Genomic DNA, 18,798 nt, shown 5'->3' with positions numbered 1-18,798 from the left:
GCCATCTACAATCCGACCCCACCACCCAAGCCATTTTTCCATCCCCACCCTTGTCTGCCTTCCGGAGACACCACTCTATCCATGACTCCCTTGTCTGCTCCACACTCCCCTCCAACCCCATCACACCCGGCACCTTCCCCTGCAACCGCAGGAAGTGCTACACTTGCCCCCACACCTCCTCCCTCACCCCTATCCCAGGCCCCAAGATGACCTTCCATATCAAGCAAATGTTCACCTGCACATCTGCCAATGTGGTATATTGTATCCATTGCACCCGGTGTGGCTTCCTCTACATTGGGGAAACCAAGCAGCGGCTTGGGGACCGCTTTGCAGAACACCTCCACTCGGTTTGCAACAAACAACTGCACCTCCCAGTCGCGAACCATTTCAACTCCCCCTCCCATTCCTCAGACGACATGTCCATCATGGACCTCCTGCAGTGCCACAATGATGCCACCCGAAGGTTGCAGGAAGAGCAACTCATATTCCGCTTGGGAACCCTGCAGCCCAATGGTATCAAAGTGAACTTCACCAGCTTCAAAATCTCCCCTTCCCCCACTGCAGCCCAAAACCAGCTCAGCTCTTCCCCTCCCCCCACTGCATCACAAAACCAGCCCAGCTCGTCCCCTTCCCCCACTGCATCCCAAAACCAGCCCAGCCTGTCTCTGCTTCCCTAACCTGTTCTTCCTCTCACCCATCCCTTCCTCCCACCTCAAGCCGCACCTCCATTTCCTACCTACCACCTCATCCCGCCTCCTTGACCTGTCCATCTTCCCTGGACTGACCTATTCCCTCCCTACCTCCCCACCTATACTCTTCTCTCTACCTATCTTGTTTTCTCTCCATCTTCGGTCCACCTCACCCTCTCTCCCTATTTATTCCAGTTTCCTCTCCCCATCCCCCTCTCTGATGAAGGGTCAGCTTTTGTGCTCCTGAGATGCTGCTTGGCCTGCTGTGTTCATCCAGCTCCACACTTTGTTATCTTGGATTCTCCAGCATCTGCAGTTCCCATTATCACCACCTCCTGTAAATCTGGTTTCCTCCCTATAGTTAATGCATTAGAAGGCTTAAAGTGATGAGCTGCAGTGTTTTGGTGCGCAGCATCTCAAATCAATAAAGGAAGAACGACATGTGCAAACGGAATCAAATTGTTGCACAGGCTTGGGAATCAGGAGCAGACATGGGCCATTCAGCCCCTCAAGTTTGCTGTACTGTGCCATTCCAGGGGACGTTGTTCTAACCTTCCGCAAGCACAAAGAAGGGGTGAGGTTGTTGATTTGCCAACCAAGCTGGCTGGGTATAGTTCAGACATTTCATAATCATGCTCGGTAACATCATCAGCGTGGGCTCCGATAAGCGATATTGTTCTACTCCGCTTAGTATTTATATGATGCGGTCTGTTGAGGTGTTTTGTGTCATTTCCAGTTCTATTTTTCAAGGGTTTATATATGGGGGGCTAATTCCACATGTTTATTGATTGCATTATGGGTGGAGAACCAGGACTGCCAAAAACATTGCATCAGCCATACAGCAAGGAAACGAGCCATCAGGATGTACAAACACCAGCTAGCTGCAAAATGACATGACGAACTTGCCCTCATTTCAGTGCACTCGGGCAAGGAAGACCATCAATTTAACTGGGATGATGCAATCATCCTGGCCCAAGCCAACCATAGACACACATGGGAGTTCCTTGAGGCCTGGTGCTCCACCCATAATGCAGAAAGGTTTGAACTATAACCAGCCAGCTCGGCGAGCAAATCAACAACCTCATCCACACCCCGAGCTACAAATTTTCACAAGAACCTTTAACAAAGAAGGGGCACTCATAGCTAGAACTGTTATTGGGAGACAGTGGCCCAGTAGCATTGACACTGGAGTAGTACATGGCTTTGAATTCTGCCACACCAGATGGTGAAAGTTCAATGCAATAAAATGTGGGATTAAAAATGTCAGACTAATTGTCAGCACAGTAACCATTGTCAATTGTCATAAGTGGCTTCCTAATGATCCGCTGTCCTTACCCAGTCTGGCCTATATGTGGCTCCAGACCAGCATTAATATGGTTGATTTCTGCCCTTTGAATTGACTCCAGAGGCCTCAAGTGCAATTAGGGATAGATAATGAATTCCAGCCTTGCCAGTGATTCTGTGATTCAGTATTCTTACATCCTGTGTAAGAATAAAAAGCTTCAACATTTCCGGTTTGATGCGATTAACCTGTTCATTTCAAACTGAGCTATAACCCACCCCGTTCAGTCTCTGTTGTTTAGTATTGATTTACTGGAAGCATTTTGAATGGTTTTTACCGTCAGATCTGACAGTACCTGAAAGGCAAAGAGTCTGAGTTCAGTAGGCTGTAAAAATCTCTTCCATTTTCTCCAACCATTTTCCTCCTCAATAAAGGTGATGTCTCTTACTAGGAATCAGTTTCTGAGACAACGATGGCCCCCATTTATTTTAGCCATCGTTATCATTTGCAACACTCAAATCCAAAGGATTGGTGTTAGATATACCACTATGAATAGCTCAAAGTTGAGTTTGATCTCTTGTCAGCTAACACTGACACATTTGGGGCGGTAATTGGGACTATGGTCAAGGCTGAGTGTCTGAGCAAATTTACCCTCTTCCTAAGGGTGCCCAAAAGTAATTCCAGTATCCGTTTAAAATGCCCCTTTTCGGGTCAGTTAATCAGATTTGGACAGTATTTGATTGCATGTTCCAGTGCTATTCCAGACACCAGCAGACTTCACCCTTTTAAGGCAACTGACAATCCCTTTTTCAAACAGTGATAATACCGCACTGTTATTGAAATATTTCTCATCTTGATGATTGATAGAGGACATGTCCCATTCCATTAGTAAAACCAGTTCAGTCTTAATTTTTTGAAAGTTGATTGGAGTAGACTGCTCTCAGGTAAAAGGACATCTGACAACTGGGAGGCTTTTAAGAGTATAATGTCACGTGTTCAGAGGCATTATGTTCTTGTTGGAGTGAAGGTAAGGCTGGAATGATTAAGGAACAATGGATGAATAAAGATACTAATATTCTAGTCAAGAATAAAAGAAAATATGAGGAACGTTTGAGGACTCTGTGTCCATATTCAGTGGAGCTTAGAAGAATGAGAGGTAATCTAATTGAAACTTTCAGAATACTGCATGGACTGGACAGGGTGGATGTTGGGAAGATGTTTCCATTGGTAGGAGAGACTAGGACCCAAGGGCACAGCCTTAGGGTAAAAGGAAGGCCTTTTAGAACTGAGATAAGGAGAAACTTCTTCAGCCAGAGAGTGGTGAATCAATGGGATTCACAGTCACAGAAGGCTGTGGAGGCCAGGTCATTGAGTACATTTAAGACGGAGATAGATAGGTTCTTGGTTGTCAAAGGGATCAAAGGTTAAAGGGAGAAACTGGGAGAATCGGGTTGAGAAACTTAATAGCAGTGATCAAATGGTGATGTAGACTCGATGGGCTGAATGGCCTTTTTTCTGCTTCTATGTCTTATGGTCTTAGGGTCTTATGGTCTAAAATCTTAGAACAGATGTAGACAACTGAGTTCAAATGAATCTCTTAATCAACATTGAGTGGAGGGGCATTCTTAAAGAAATCATGAAGGCAAGAGGCAATATGAGATAGCATTGGCAGATAAGGTTAAGGATACAAGTACGTTAAGAGTAAGAGGGTACCTAGAGAAAGGGTATGGCCCCTTAAAGATCAAAGAGATCATCTTTGTGTTGAACCCAGGAGATGGGAGAGAGATTAAATTAATATTTTGCATCAGTGTTTACTGTGGAGAAAGAAATGGAGGCTGGAGAACTCGGAGAAATAAATATTGATGTTACACATTACAGAAGAGAAAGTGCTGGAGGTGTTATAGAATATAAAGATGGATAAATCTCCGGAACCTGATCTGAAGTATCCCAGAACAGTGTGGGAAGTAAGGGAGGAAATTGTAGAGCCCCTTGCAGAAATATTTGTATCTTCTGTGGGTGAGATGCCTGATGACTAGAGGGTGACTAATGTTATACTTTAGTTTAGGAAAAACTGTGTAACTATAGACCTGTGAGTCTGTGAGTGGGTAAATTGTTGGCAATGATTATAAAAGATAGGCTTTATGGGATGCAAAAATTGACCAGGGATAGTCTTCATATTTTTCTGCAAGGAAAATCATGTCTCTTAAACTTGATTGAGACTTTTTGAGGAAGTTGCCCAAAAAATTGAAGAGGGCAGAGCTGTAGATAGAGTTCACTAGGGTTCAGTAAAGTCTTTAACAAGTTTCTACATATGGTAGGCGAGTTAGTAAAGTTAGGTCCCATGAGGTTCAGGGTGAGCTAGCCATTTGGCTACATAATTGGCATAATGGCAACAGAGAGAAAGTGGTGGAAAGGAGAAGTAATAGCCTAGTAGCATTATCACTGGATCGTAAATCCAGAAACCCAGATAACATTCTAGCAACCAGGGTTCGAATTTAGCCATCGCAGATGGTGGAATTTGAATTCAGTTAAAATATCTGGAATTAAGAATCCGATGATGACCATGAGTCAATTGTCAGGAAATACCCATCTGGCTCATTAATGCCCTTTAAGGAAGGAAACTGCTATCCTTAACTGGTCTAGCCTACATGTAACTCCAGACCCACAGCAATATGGCTGACTCTGGGCAATGAATGCTGTCTAGCCAGCAACATCCTCATCCCATTACTAAATTTTAAAAAAAGTTGTTTTCAAATTGGAGACCTGCGATCAGTGGAGTTCCACAGGGATCAGTCCAGGGTCGTCTTTTGTTTTGTCGTTTATATAAATGATTTGGATGAGAATATAGAATGCTTGGTGAGTAAGTTTACAGATGAAACCAAAATTAATGGCACAGTAGACAGTGAAGAAAGTTTTTTAAGATTACAAGGGGATCTTGATCAAATCGATCAATTGGCTGAAAAATGGCACATGGAGTTCAATCTGGATAAATACGAGGTATTACAAACAGAGGCAAGGCTTATACAATTAACGGTAAAACAGAGGAACCTAGGGCTTCAGGTACATAATTCTTTCAAGTTTGCATCACTTACTGCCAGGAGACAGGATGGTTACAAGGGTGTTTGGCATGCTTGCCTTCATTACTCGGTCCTTTGAGTAAAGAAGTTGGGAAGTTACAATGACGTTGTAAAGGACATTGATGAGGCCTCTTATGGAGTTCTGTCCCAGTCACCCTGTAATAGGAAGGATATTATTAAATTAGAGAGGGTTCAAAGAGATTTACCAGAGATGTTACCAGGTATGGAAGGTTTGAGCTATAAAGAAAAGCTGAGACATTTTTCCCTTGAGCATAGGAGGCTGAGAGGTGACCTTATAGAGATTTATTAAATCATGAGAAGTATTGGTAGGGTTAACTGTAGGTGTCTTTTCTCTAGGGTGGGGGATTTGAAGACGTGGGGACATATTTTTAAAGTGAGAGGAGAAAGATTTAAAAAGATATAAGAGGCAATGTTTTTACATAGAGGGTGGTTTGTGTATGGAATGAACTTCCTTAGGAAGTGGTGGTCATAGGCACAGTTACCATGTTTAAGAGACATTTAGATAAGTACATGAATAGGAAAGGATTGGAGGGATATGGGCCAGGGACAGGCAAGTAGGACTAGTTTAGTTTGGGATTATGTTTGACATGGACTGGTTGGACCGAAGGGCCTGTTTCTGTACTGTTTGACCCTATGGAGTATTGTGTCCCATTCTGGGCACAACATTTTAAGAAGGATTTGGATACTTTATAAAGGACATATAATAAGGTTATAAGAAATAGGAGTAGGCTATTAGGACCGTCTAACCTGCACCAACACTCAATATGACCATTAATCTTACTGTAGCCTTCGTGTCACTTTCTTGCCTATTGCCCACGACCCACAGCTCCCTTAAAAATCAAAAATCTGCCTCACCCAGCTATGAATGACTCAACCACCACCACAATCTGTGGAAAAGAATTCCAAAGACCCGGCGAGAAAAGAAATTCCTCATTTCTGCCTTAAGTGGGACCCACTCATCTTTAACTTGTGCCCAGTAGCTCTGGAATCTTCCCATGAATGGAAACATGCTTTCAGCATCGTCCCAATTCAGGGTCTGTTGGTTATCATTGATTTTGTAGAAACATTTCCATGAAGCAGCTTGCATCAGCTTCTTTCTGCATTGGATGGTGTTCCCTTTCCAGCTTGAGTTGTGAGCGCATGGAATAGTTTGCCAGTGGTAGTCGTGGAAGCGGAGTCATTAGTGACATTTAAGTGACTGCTGGACATGCGGTGAATTGAGGGGAATGTAGGTTAGGTTATTTTATTTTTGGATTAGGATTATTCCACGGCACAACATCATGGGCCGAAGGGTCTGTACTGTGCTGTACCTTTCTATGTTCTATGTACCTGAAAAGCCAATAATCTGAGTTCAGTAGGCAGTAAAAATCTCTTCCATTCTCTCCAACTCCTCTCTTCCTTAAAAGTGACGGTTCTTACTAGGTTAATAAAATGTGAGGCTGGATGAACACAGCAGGCCAAGCAGCATCTCAGGAGCACAAAAGCTGACGTTTCGGGCCTAGACCCTTCATCAGAGAGGGGGATGGGGGGAGGGAACTGGAATAAATAGGGAGAGAGGGGGAGGCGGACCGAAGATGGAGAGTAAAGAAGATAGGTGGAGAGGGTGTAGGTGGGGAGGTAGGGAGGGGATAGGTCAGTCCAGGGAAGACGGACAGGTCAAGGAGGTGGGATGAGGTTAGTAGGTAGCTGGGGGTGCGGCTTGGGGTGGGAGGAAGGGATGGGTGAGAGGAAGAACCGGTTAGGGAGGCAGAGACAGGCTGGACTGGTTTTGGGATGCAGTGGGTAGAGGGGAAGAGCTGGGCTGGTTGTGTGGTGCAGTGGGGGGAGGGGATGCACTGGGCTGGTTTAGGGATGCAGTAGGGGAAGGGGAGATTTTGAAACTGGTGAAGTCCACATTGATACCATATGGCTGCAGGGTTCCCAGGCGGAATATGAGTTGCTGTTCCTGCAACCTTCGGGTGGCATCATTGTGGCAGTGCAGGAGGCCCATGATGGACATGTCATCAAGAGAATGGGAGGGGGAGTGGAAATGGTTTGCGACTGGGAGGTGCAGTTGTTTGTTGCGAACTGAGCGGAGGTGTTCTGCAAAGCGGTCCCCAAGCCTCCGCTTGGTTTCCCCAATGTAGAGGAAGCCGCACCGGGTACAGTGGATGCAGTATACCACATTGGCAGATGTGCAGGTGAACCTCTGCTTAATGTGGAATGTCATCTTGGGGCCTGGGATGGGGGTGAGGGAGGAGGTGTGGGGACAAGTGTAGCATTTCCTGCGGTTGCAGGGGAAGGTGCCGGGTGTGGTGGGGTTGGAGGGCAGTGTGGAGCGAACAAGGGAGTCACGGAGAGAGTGATCTCTCCGGAAAGCAGACAGGGGAGGGGATGGAAAAATGTCTTGGGTGGTGGGGTCGGATTGTAAATGGCGGAAGTGTCGGAGGATAATGCGTTGTATCCGGAGGTTGGTAGGGTGGTGTGTGAGAACGAGGGGGATCCTCTTGGGGCGGTTGTGGCGGGGGCGGGGTGTGAGGGATGTGTCGCGGGAAATGCGGGAGACGCGGTCAAGGGCGTTCTCAATCACCGTGGGGGGAAAGTTGCGGTCCTTAAAGAACTTGGACATCTGGGATGTGCGGGAGTGGAATGTCTTATCGTGGGAGCAGATGCGGCGGAGGCGGAGGAATTGGGAATAGGGGATGGAATTTTTGCAGGAGGGTGGGTGGGAGGAGGTGTATTCTAGGTAGCTGTGGGAGTCGGTGGGCTTGTAATGGACATCAGTTACAAGCTGGTTGCCTGAGATGGAGACTGAGAGGTCCAGGAAGGTGAGGGATGTGCTGGAGATGGCCCAGGTGAACTGAAGGTTGGGGTGGAAGGTGTTGGTGAAGTGGATGAACTGTTCGAGCTCCTCTGGGGAGCAAGAGGCGGCGCCGATACAGTCATCAATGTACCGGAGGTACATTCCACTCCCGCACATCCCAGATGTCCAAGTTCTTTAAGGACCGCAACTTTCCCCCCACGGTGATTGAGAACGCCCTTGACCGCGTCTCCCGCATTTCCCGCGACACATCCCTCACACCCCGCCCCCGCCACAACCGCCCCAAGAGGATCCCCCTCGTTCTCACACACCACCCTACCAACCTCCGGATACAACGCATTATCCTCCGACACTTCCGCCATTTACAATCCGACCCCACCACCCAAGACATTTTTCCATCCCCACCCCTGTCTGCTTTCCGGAGAGACCACTCTCTCCGTGACTCCCTTGTTCGCTCCACACTGCCCTCCAACCCCACCACACCCGGCACCTTCCCCTGCAACCGCAGGAAATGCTACACTTGTCCCCACACCTCCTCCCTCACCCCCATCCCAGGCCCCAAGATGACAATCCACATTAAGCAGAGGTTCACCTGCACATCTGCCAATGTGGTATACTGCATCCACTGTACCCGGTGCGGCTTCCTCTACATTGGGGAAACCAAGCGGAGGCTTGGGGACCGCTTTGCAGAACACCTCCGCTCAGTTCGCAACAAACAACTGCACCTCCCAGTCGCAAACCATTTCCACTCCCCCTCCCATTCTCTTGATGACATGTCCATCATGGGCCTCCTGCACTGCCACAATGATGCCACCCGAAGGTTGCAGGAACAGCAACTCATATTCTGCCTGGGAACCCTGCAGCCATATGGTATCAATGTGGACTTCACCAGTTTCAAAATCTCCCCTTCCCCTACTGCATCCCTAAACCAGCCCAGTGCATCCCCTCCCCCCACTGCACCACACAACCAGCCCAGCTCTTCCCCCCCACCCACTGCATCCCAAAACCAGTCCAACCTATCTCTGCCTCCCTAACCGGTTCTTCCTCTCACCCATCCCTTCCTCCCACCCCAAGCCGCACCCCCAGCTACCTACTAACCTCATCCCACCTCCTTGACCTGTCCGTCTTCCCTGGACTGACCTATCCCCTCCCTACCTCCCCACCTACACCCTCTCCACCTATCTTCTTTACTCTCCATCTTCGGTCCCCCTCCCCCTCTCTCCCTATTTATTCCAGTTCCCTCCCCCCATCCCCCTCTCTGATGAAGGGTCTAGGCCCGAAACGTCAGCTTTTGTGCTCCTGAGATGCTGCTTGGCCTGCTGTGTTCATCCAGCCTCACATTTTATTATCTTGGAATCTCCAGCATCTGCAGTTCCCATTATCTCTGGTTCTTACTAGGATTCAGTTTCTAAGACAATCTGTTCCCTGTATACATTTACCATAATTGGATTTGCACGTGGCAAATATTAAAGAGTTGCTGTTAGCTCTTCCGCCCTCAAGCCCTCTCAGAATCCTTATTTCTCATTGCAATCACCACCAGTTCTTTTTAAACTCCAATGCATTTTCTAGAATGATTCCGGGGTAACAATTCCAGTCATATAGCTAGGCTTGAGAATCTGTTAGCATTCTCGTTAAAGCAGAGAAATCTAACAAGAAGCTTGATTAGAAATGCGTAAAATCAAATATTTCATATTGCGTTCCTTAAAATTTTAGTGCCCCTTGGTCACACTCAGGCTTTCTTGGTTTTGGAGAACACAGCCCAAGCTTTATCAGAGATGGTAGGAACTGCTGATGCTGGAGGATCTGCGATAACAAGGTGTAGAGCTGGATGAACACTACAGGCCAAGCAGCATCAGAGGAGCAGGAAGGCTGATGTTTTGGGCCTGGACCCTTCTTCAGAAAATATGAATTCTGAAGAAGGGTCCAGACATCATCCAGCCTTGTTACCCTGGCTTTTTTCAGTCTTTCCCAGTATTCTGCAGCCCAGAGCAATGTCACAGGAATGCTGAAAATGCTCAGCAATAAGGTAGCATCTGTGGAAAGAGGGAATCAGAATCAAGGGGCTAAATTTTCTCCAGGGGCACCAGGAGCCCATCATCACGTGAAGTTCTGGTCCCAGCTCCATGCTTGCCATACATCTCATGGCCCTGTTTTAGGAATGGTAGCCAAGACCACAGATTGTGTCCACTTTCTCCATCCAGTTGAGGAGACCAGGCCAATTCCTGTGGAAGGGTTGAGGACATCGCAGCACACTCTAACATTACCTAGAAGGCCCCATGGTGAGATCATTGGAATTATTGCTGAGGATCAGCCAAATGGAGCAGCAGAGAGGTGCTGTATCCATCATCATACACCCAGAGAGGGGCTGAAAGCTAAAAGCTAGGATGGAACAGTGGTTAGCACTGCTGCCTCACAGTGCCCCGGATCCCGGTTCGGTCCCAGCCTAGGGTGACTACCTGTATAAGGTTGGCACATTCTCCCCGTGCCTGTGTGGGTTTCCTCCCACAGTCCCAAGATTAGATGGATTGGCCGTGGTAAATTGTCTGCAGTGTCCAGGGAGGTGGAGGTTAAGTAGATTAGTCATGGGAAATTACTCTGCAGGTAGGTGTTGTTAAATATGTGGGCTGGGTCATGGTGGGATGCTGTTCAGCAGGTTGGTGCAGACCTGATGGGCTGAATGGCCTCTTTCTGCACTGTAAGTATTCTACATACCTGGCCCTCAGGCGTTGCCACTTCATGCTTTTGTTGTCCATCCCTAATTGCCCTTGAATACTGTCGTGAACTGCACAACCAATGAAGTGAATTGGCGAAGACTGCAAGAGAAACATTGCTCTGGACTAGTGGCAGACCCAGCACCTCACCAAACACAAATGGAAATTGCGAACAGCCTGTCCCAGGCTATTTTGGTGCAGCTGTCTGTGTTGTCCCTATGCCCCAGGGCTAGTTAGGTCACAGCTAGAGTACTGTGTGTAGTTCTGACTGCTTCATGTTAGAAAGGATGTACCAGAGGGGTTGCAGAGGAGATTCACCAGGATGTTATCTGGGTGGGAATGATTCAGATCTGAAGAGAAACCAGATAGACTGGGGTTATTTTCCTTGCAGGGCTTTTGGGTGTGGGGAGGGAGGGAGGGTGTGAGATCTGATTGAGGTGCACACGCTTATAAGGGGCAGAGATACAGAGAAACCTTTTCCCCTTAGTGGAGTGGTATATAACCAGGGGGCACAATTTTAAAGTAATGAGCAGTAAGTTTAGAGGGGATTTAAGGAAAAATGGTTTTCACCCAGAGGTATTTAGAACTTCCAGCCTGCAAGGGTGCTGGAGGCAGGAAACCTTGAGGCCTATAAGAACTATTTAGATGAGCACTCAAAATGTCATAGCATAGAAGGCTGTGAACCAAGTGCCAGGAAATGGGATTACAGTGGTAAATTATTGATAAAGGACTTCTTTCCATGCTGTGGTGACTTTCTATGATTGTGGTTCCTTGATGCTCTCTTTCTGTTGCTGAAGGAACTCTATGTAGACAATACAAGAATGCCAATGGTGTAATAGTAAATTGCGTTTTAAAACAGGTACCAGGATTATCACAATTCTGTTGCTACACAGTAACTTGTATCATGTGCAAAGGCAGTCACTGCATTGTCACCATTAATACATTCTTGCCAAGCATTTGTTCTATTTTAATACAAACAGCCTCATTTTACAAGCAGTTTATCCAGCAGTGTAGATTGGGGTTTAATCTTTCAAGTGGATTTATTAGCCAAAAGGGATTTGTTGAGAATGTCATCTCATCTCCTTGTGGATAAGCATATTGGACAAGCATATGGACGTACATGGAATAGTGTAGGTTAGATAGGCTTCAGATCGGTATGACTGGTCAGCACAACATCGAGGGCCGAAGGGCCTGTACTGTGCTGTAATGTTCTATGTTCATATATAGCAAAGTGTGGAGCTGGGTGAACACAGCAGGCCAAGCAGCATCTCAGGAGCACAAAAGCTGACGTTTCAGAGATTCTGTGATGAAGGGTCTAGGCCCAAAACATCAGCCTTTGTGCTCCTGAGATGCTGCTTGGCCTGCTGTGTTCATCCATCCCCACACTTCGTTATCTTGGATTCTCCAGCATTTGCAGTTCCCATTATCTCTCATCTCCTTGTGGAGTTTTTTTTTGAGCTTTAGATGAATCGTACCAATTCTACCGAAGCGATCTTGTTCTGAAAAGCATTGTGACCTTGTAATAGGAAACATATTCAAGTGCAGGCTACACTTCAGTGGTCAAAAGATTTCACAGATAAAATAAACTTCTCTCATTTTAACTCTGGCTGTGTTTCTTTAAAAAAAACAAAACTTATTTTCCTTCATTTTAAGAAGAACTGATTTTAAGGCACAAGTAGTTTGGCTCCAGCTTCTTCACATACCGAGCTTTCACTCCTTGAGTGAAATTCTTTGTGGATACTGCTCCTTCCAGCATTCATCATTAACAGGAAATGTTCGACGTTGTATTAAAACAAGATGTGAAGTTTGAAGTTTTTTTCTCCTCTGGCAGTATTTCTGTCCAGTCAGATTTCTTTCTCTCTCTCTCTGTGTCTATCCTTACCTCTTCCAGAGAGAGTGTGTGTTCATTTAATCATATTCTCTATGACTTCAGTCATTATCAGGGCTATTGCAGTAGTTGGGGGGGGGGGTGTCCGTTGAAGCAGAGATTTAGTGAAAACAGACCCAGTATTTGCATATGAAGAAAGATGTGGAGGCATCCAATCAGTTTTTAAAGACTCTCCACGGAGAGAAAAATGGAAAGAGGAACAAAGAAAACTGCAAAAGCAAGCTTTTTGTTTTATTTTCATTCAGAACTTGAGAATTCATGCCTGTTCCCTGTGGAGATCCCTTGATTGAGTTACAGTGGGGAAAGCTATAATTCTAAAACCACTTTCATTTCCTAAGCAGAAGTTTGAAGGTTTTCTTTTGTATATAACGAAACAGATGACCAGATTTTTCAACTCGCTGATCTCAACACTAATTTGCCTTTTGCGCAGAATCAATTTCCAAGACTCGACCATATGCTGGTCTCCTCTCATGAATAGGAGCCTGTCATTTAATGAGATTTTGACATAGGGTTACATGCTATTGTTGAAGTCCCCACATGCTCTCCCACTTCCTCTGGAGTGCAAATAGTGTAGTAACTCAGTGCTTCCTGTTGCAGCTTTCCTGTGTTTGCATTCTGCCTACACAGATACTGCAGTTCACTCCTGAAAACTAATAGGGGGAAAATTAAACTTTTGCACCCTCTGTAAAACCTACAGGAGGGAAGAGCCAGGTCTCAAAGAAGGTAAGTTATGTCCATTCTTGGTTACTTAAAGAGATGGTTGAAGATTGTAGCTGTCTGTGCTGGTAGTTAGTTGATCTATGGCACATGTGCTGTTTAGAAGGGGAGCTGGGACAGAAGTACAGAGAGTGGATGTGCTGTTTTACCTGGCATTGTTGTAGTTAGGCAAAACTTATTCGATTGCTCAAATAGATATTTCAGGTTGTATCCTGCAGCTGATGGCAGATTGTGCTGCTCTAGTTTCTCCTCTGTTTAACTTCAAGGGCTGCTCACAGGAGTGTATTAAGAATATTTAAAACTAGCATTCCATTGTTTGGTTTCTGTTCAGTGCTGTAGCATTCAGTGCTGTGGAAAGGAAGTGTTATTAACGCTGTGCTTTCGGATGCTCTCAACAGAGAAAATAAATTTTAGCAGAGGAGATGTGAGGGGTGATGGTGGGTGTATTATTCGTTAATTTATCCTAAATTTGCTCATCCATAAAAGTTGGTGGCTTTCCTAGAACATGTTGCATTGAGCACTGTACTAATTGGAATAGCTAGTGGTAACTGGATTTAGCTATTATCACCAATGTAACTATACTGTTTCAGATTACTAGTGTTTCAAGGCTAAAATATTGAAATTAACTATTTCTAGTGACTTATCAGAATAGATTACAGTCCATTATCAATGTCACCTTGATATTAATGTACATTTTGACTGTGGTTATCAATTATGTGGCCTGTAGTTATACATTTTATAACAATGTACCATTTTAGAGCATATTATTTTACATGAAGGAGTGCAGGGATAGGATTTGGTATATGCAACATTAAAATGTCATGGAAAATGCAGCAACCGAATATGAGAGAACACCACCTTTACACCCTTGGGCTCGTGCTCAAGTTCAGTCCTGGCCGAACTTATCTCCACCGAGCTAGCCAACTGCAAGTCTAGTCAATAAAAACAGCATGAGAAAATCTTATTGAAACACCTAGGGAGTATATATGCAGAGACCAACCTGCTGTAACATGGCATTAACTTGGCAACCCAACTCCAGCTAAAGAGTAAATTGGATGAGGAAATGGCCCATGTGTGTATGAAGGGTGGTCACTGCAAAGTTACTGAGCCAAAGCAAAAAAAGGATTTTTTTCTGGATCCAAGCAGTGATGTATCCAACTCAGGAGATTTCTAAGATTTGATGTTCACTTAGTTCTAAGACAGGGGAAAACTCATTTGACAGCACCGACCCTGATCCATATGATGGTCCCTTCTTGCCTGAGTGTGAATGGAATAGCATTGATGCTGACGCCAGCAACTACAAACGTGCGCTCATTCAGGAACTCACATGTATGTCCTGATCCCTTCCTCTCCACCCCGTCCTATCCCAATCAGCCCCCTCCACAATGTGAACACGTGTGATTTAAAACAGTGCAATGTGTTACTCTCAGCAAATGTAGCCACACTGCATACCCCGACTGAGCTGAATCTTGCCTCTGTGACCTTTGGCTAAGTGTGAATTGTGCAAGTTGTTTGGAGGGATTCACACTGTGAGGTCGAACAAGATTCCTCACTGTATCTTACCACGCACACACACGCACCTCATTGACTGCGGACTCTGTCTCAATGATGTCGCTCATGTTGGATTCTATCCCCTTCTTACCAAGGGTGTTCCCAGAACAAATCATCACCGTGGATTTTCACGGAAAAATCAGTATCCTTCGCACTTGCACCATCTTTCTGCTGCCAATCTGGTTCTGCCCTGCCCAATTCCTGACATTTAATTGATTCACTGCTGTCACTTGTACTGAGATACAGTGATAAGTGTTGTTTTGCATGCTATACAAGCAGGTTGTACCATAGATCATAGATCGTAAAATCCCTACAGTGTGGAAACAGGCCCTTCAGCCCACTGACCCTCAGAGCATCCCACCCAGAACCATCCCCCTATAACCGACCTAATCTACACATCCCTGAACACTATGGGCAATTTAGCAAGGCCAATCCACCTAACCTGCACATCTTTGGACTGTGGGAGGAAACTAGAGCACCTGAAGCAAACTCCACACAGTCAGTTGCCCGAAGGTGAAATCGAACCCGGGTTCCTGGCAGCAGTGCCAACCACTGAGCTGCTGTGCCGCCCCTGTATGTTATAATATGGCACTGTTTTGAAGAAGAATACGGCACTGACCCCAGTGTCCTGGTCAACAATAATCCTTCAATCAACATCCAAAAGCATGAGTTATGTGGTCATTGTCATGGCGTTGCTTGTAGGAGTTCACTGTATCCAAATTGATTACTGTGTTTCCTACATTACACTGGAGAATTGACTGTAAAGCATTTTAAGATGCCCAGCAGTTATGAAATGCGCTAAATAAAAGCAATTCTTATTGGTATATCTCAGTGGTGATGCTTACACAAACTTGTAGCTGTCTGAAATAGTTGAAAAGTCAACACTGGGTTGGGCTATTTATAAACCCAAACTTCAGTAAAAACTAGTAAACATTCTAATAACTTAGGCATTAGTCACACTGATTGTCATCTTTCAGTCTTTCAATGGCAATTGCAACTGTCTGTCTTTAATCACAGAAGCATTCAGACAAACCTAACAATGCGATGAGAACTGTTCACACTTTGTTTGCATTCCCCTGACAATGATTTCTCAAAGCTTGTTATATTTGAAAAGTGGAATTTTCTTCTGGGCATTGAGTCTCCACAGGTAATTACTATACAATTATCAGCTTGCTCTGATCACATTTCCTGGGACTGAGAGGCTCAAATAGCCATTCAATAGAGACTTAATGAGAGTTTTAAATATTGTAACATTATCTTGTACTTTTGGGTTGTGTTAAAGCATTGATTGATTGAGCATTTAAGTTTGTGATGCACTGTTGGTCTGAACTCTTTGTTTCTCTATTTTCTAATGTACTCCTATGATCTATAATTTTAAGAGTTTTTATTTCTTTATTGTCCTAATTTTTTAAAGAACTTGTACTGAAGAATCTGTACCTAGATACCTTGTATCTAAGATGGCACATAATGGCAACTTGTAAACTTTTCACTACACTTGTTTAAGTACATGTGACCATAAAGCTAATTCAATTCAACTCACTTCAATAATTGTGGAAAAAGTATGTTTTAATTTAGTTTATATTTGATTCTAGCTTAAGCAGACCAGTAGTGAAATTGATTTCGACCAGGAGAATGAAACTGGCTCACACTGAATTGACTATCCCCTAGATACTATATCAGTTTTAATTCTCATGGATTTGGAAAAGTATCACCAAGGTGTTTAATTTTAACAAAGTACAAAGAACAGTGACAGCAGAAATTAATCTCTTAAAGACAGTGGAAAGCAAAGCAACTTTGAACAGTCAGTTGCCAATTTGTCACGAGCTTATTTCTGACTCGATCAATTTCATCTCGTCCTGTTTGATTTTCAAGGTATTGGCGAGGTTTAGCCTATTCTACGTAAATATAATCCATTATAAAATGATGGAGCATCATGGATCAGGGAGGACTAAATTGAAAGCATTAACCTTGGTTTCAGTTGAGTTTCTGAGTTGACACTTCCGAGTCTTTATAGATCTATCGACACAAAGAGGATGTTTTTCTTTTAACAGGAACTGGTCTTGTGAATTAACCTGTATATTTCAAAACATGATGGTATTCTGACTACTCGGACTAGTTATAACTAGCTGAACCTGAAATTGTCTTCCTGTCAATTACTCAGCTGTCTGTTCGCTCATGTAATACCCGAGGATGCAATTATACTACAGATGTGCATCTCTATGATGTACAGATGTAACGTGCATCAAACAGATCAGAGTTATACTATCAGTTGTGTATCTCCAGTTGGCAGTAAAGCCAGCCACAATGTAGGTAGCTGTTTAAGCAGGTAGGAAGCCCCCTTTTTCACCACAGGGATAAGAAAAACCATCCATGTAAAGTTGGAACGATGTCAGGAGACGGCAGTGTCTCCACAGGCACTCTTAAACCACAGCATTGCAGCAGGCTGGAGTAAATGAGCAGCTGACAAACTCCAGAATGCTATGCTTTGGATTTTAGATAAGACCCTGAGAGCTGAATTATCTTGACGTTGCAGGTGGTATCCAAACCTGCTTTACTTTCACACAGGATTGTTATCTGAAGTGCAGGCTGGCATTTTTTTAGTAGTTTTGCCATTACGCTGATATTCATATGAAAAAAGGGGTCCGTTACAATGATGATGCAACATCTGTGAATTTCATGTAGCTGAGACCATTAGTGATGCAAACCAGAACTCTTGCTAAGTATTAACTCTAATTTTAACATGGTGGCTGCATTTGTTCGTTTCAAGATGTCAGCCATGGGCCAAGTGGTGAAAGCTGTAGGATTGCCCCCATTACAATGAAACTGTTCCAGAATCTCAGCCGTCACTGTGAGAGGTACTATCTTACAGATGGGGTGTTAAACCAAGTATCACCTGCTCTCTCAGGTACAGTTAAAGTCACCACAGTCCCGCAGTACCATAGGCCTGCTCAGTCTCACCAGAGAGAGTGGTGACTGGTGGTGAGTTTAACCATGTCTCAGGTGATGGGCCACGTTGAGAAGGTTGGTCCTTCATGGACAATCTCAGCCAGTGCAGGAATTGAACCCATGCTGTTGGTATCACTTTCACGTGTTTCTAGATCTATTGATGCAAAGAGAGTGTTCCTTTTAACAGGAGCTGGTCTTGTGAAGGGTGGCACGGTGGCTCAGCGGTTAGCACTGCTGCCTCACAGCACTAGGGACCCGGGTTCAGTTCCACCCTTGGGTGACTGTCTGTGTGGAGTTTGCACATTCTCCCCATGGGTTTCCTCCGGGTGCTCCGGTTTCCTTCCACAGTCCAAAGTGCAGACTAGGTGGACTGGCCATGCTAAATTGCCCGTAGTGTTCAGGGGTGTGTGGGTTATAGGGGGATGGGTCTGGGTGGGGTGTTCCAGGGGGCGGTGTGGACTTGTTGGGCTAAAGGGCCTGTTTCCACACTTTAGGGATTCTTATGGATATGGATTACAATGCATACAAGCCAGCTGCCCAGCCAACTGAACTAACCAACCCTTACCATGTAAGCCCTGCCTTCTCAGCAGCACCCCCCCTCACCCAAGGTGAGATGACACTCGGATAAAACCAGTAACAGATGTCTCTGTCTCCCTCGAATGAGGGAGCAGCCCCATGATCCTCTGGGACTTTACCTCATTCAAGTAGCATGGAAAGATCCCACATTGAAAAAGAGCAAATAGATTTATTTGCCAGGACACTGGAATGAACACATCAACAAACACCTCTGGGCCATTTATTGCTGAGCTTGTTTGAGGGGGTTTGCTGTGCAGACATTGGTTTCTGCATTTTATACTGGTACTTCAAAAGCTATGGACACTAATAACGTTATAGTATTTGGACTGAAGACTTATGCTCCAGAGCTTGCTAAAGCCCTAACCAGGCCATCCCAGTTACATATGCCATAAGACATAGGAGTGAAAGTAAGGCCATTTGGCCCATCAAGTCCACTCCACCATTTAAATCATGGCTGATGGGCATTTCAACACCACTTCCCTGCACTTTCCCCGTAGCCCTTGATTCCTTCTGAGATCAAGAATTTGTCGATCTCTGCCT

The 18,798-nt window shown here is 45.0% G+C and overlaps 1 protein-coding gene across 3 annotated transcripts in view; it reads left to right on the top strand.

Annotated features, from left to right (window-relative positions):
- The window catches only part of LOC125462212 (neuronal-specific septin-3-like), a 411,217-nt gene that overhangs the window by 190,174 nt on the left and 202,245 nt on the right, over window positions 1-18,798 (top strand). Inside the window, exon 1 of one of the 3 annotated variants that reach the window (XM_048551949.2) lies at window positions 12,982-13,191. The exons of the other annotated variants lie outside the window; for them this stretch is intronic. The gene's annotated coding sequence lies outside the window, so the exon portion shown is untranslated. Of the gene's footprint in view, window positions 1-12,981; window positions 13,192-18,798 lie in introns of those variants that run through there. 3 annotated transcript variants of the gene reach the window in all.

The sequence above is a fragment of the Stegostoma tigrinum genome, chromosome 23, assembly GCF_030684315.1.
Source record: "Stegostoma tigrinum isolate sSteTig4 chromosome 23, sSteTig4.hap1, whole genome shotgun sequence".
Taxonomy (NCBI): Eukaryota; Metazoa; Chordata; class Chondrichthyes; order Orectolobiformes; family Stegostomatidae; genus Stegostoma; species Stegostoma tigrinum.
Note: the sequence above shows the minus strand (reverse complement) of the source record. Positions and strands in the feature narration are given on the sequence as shown.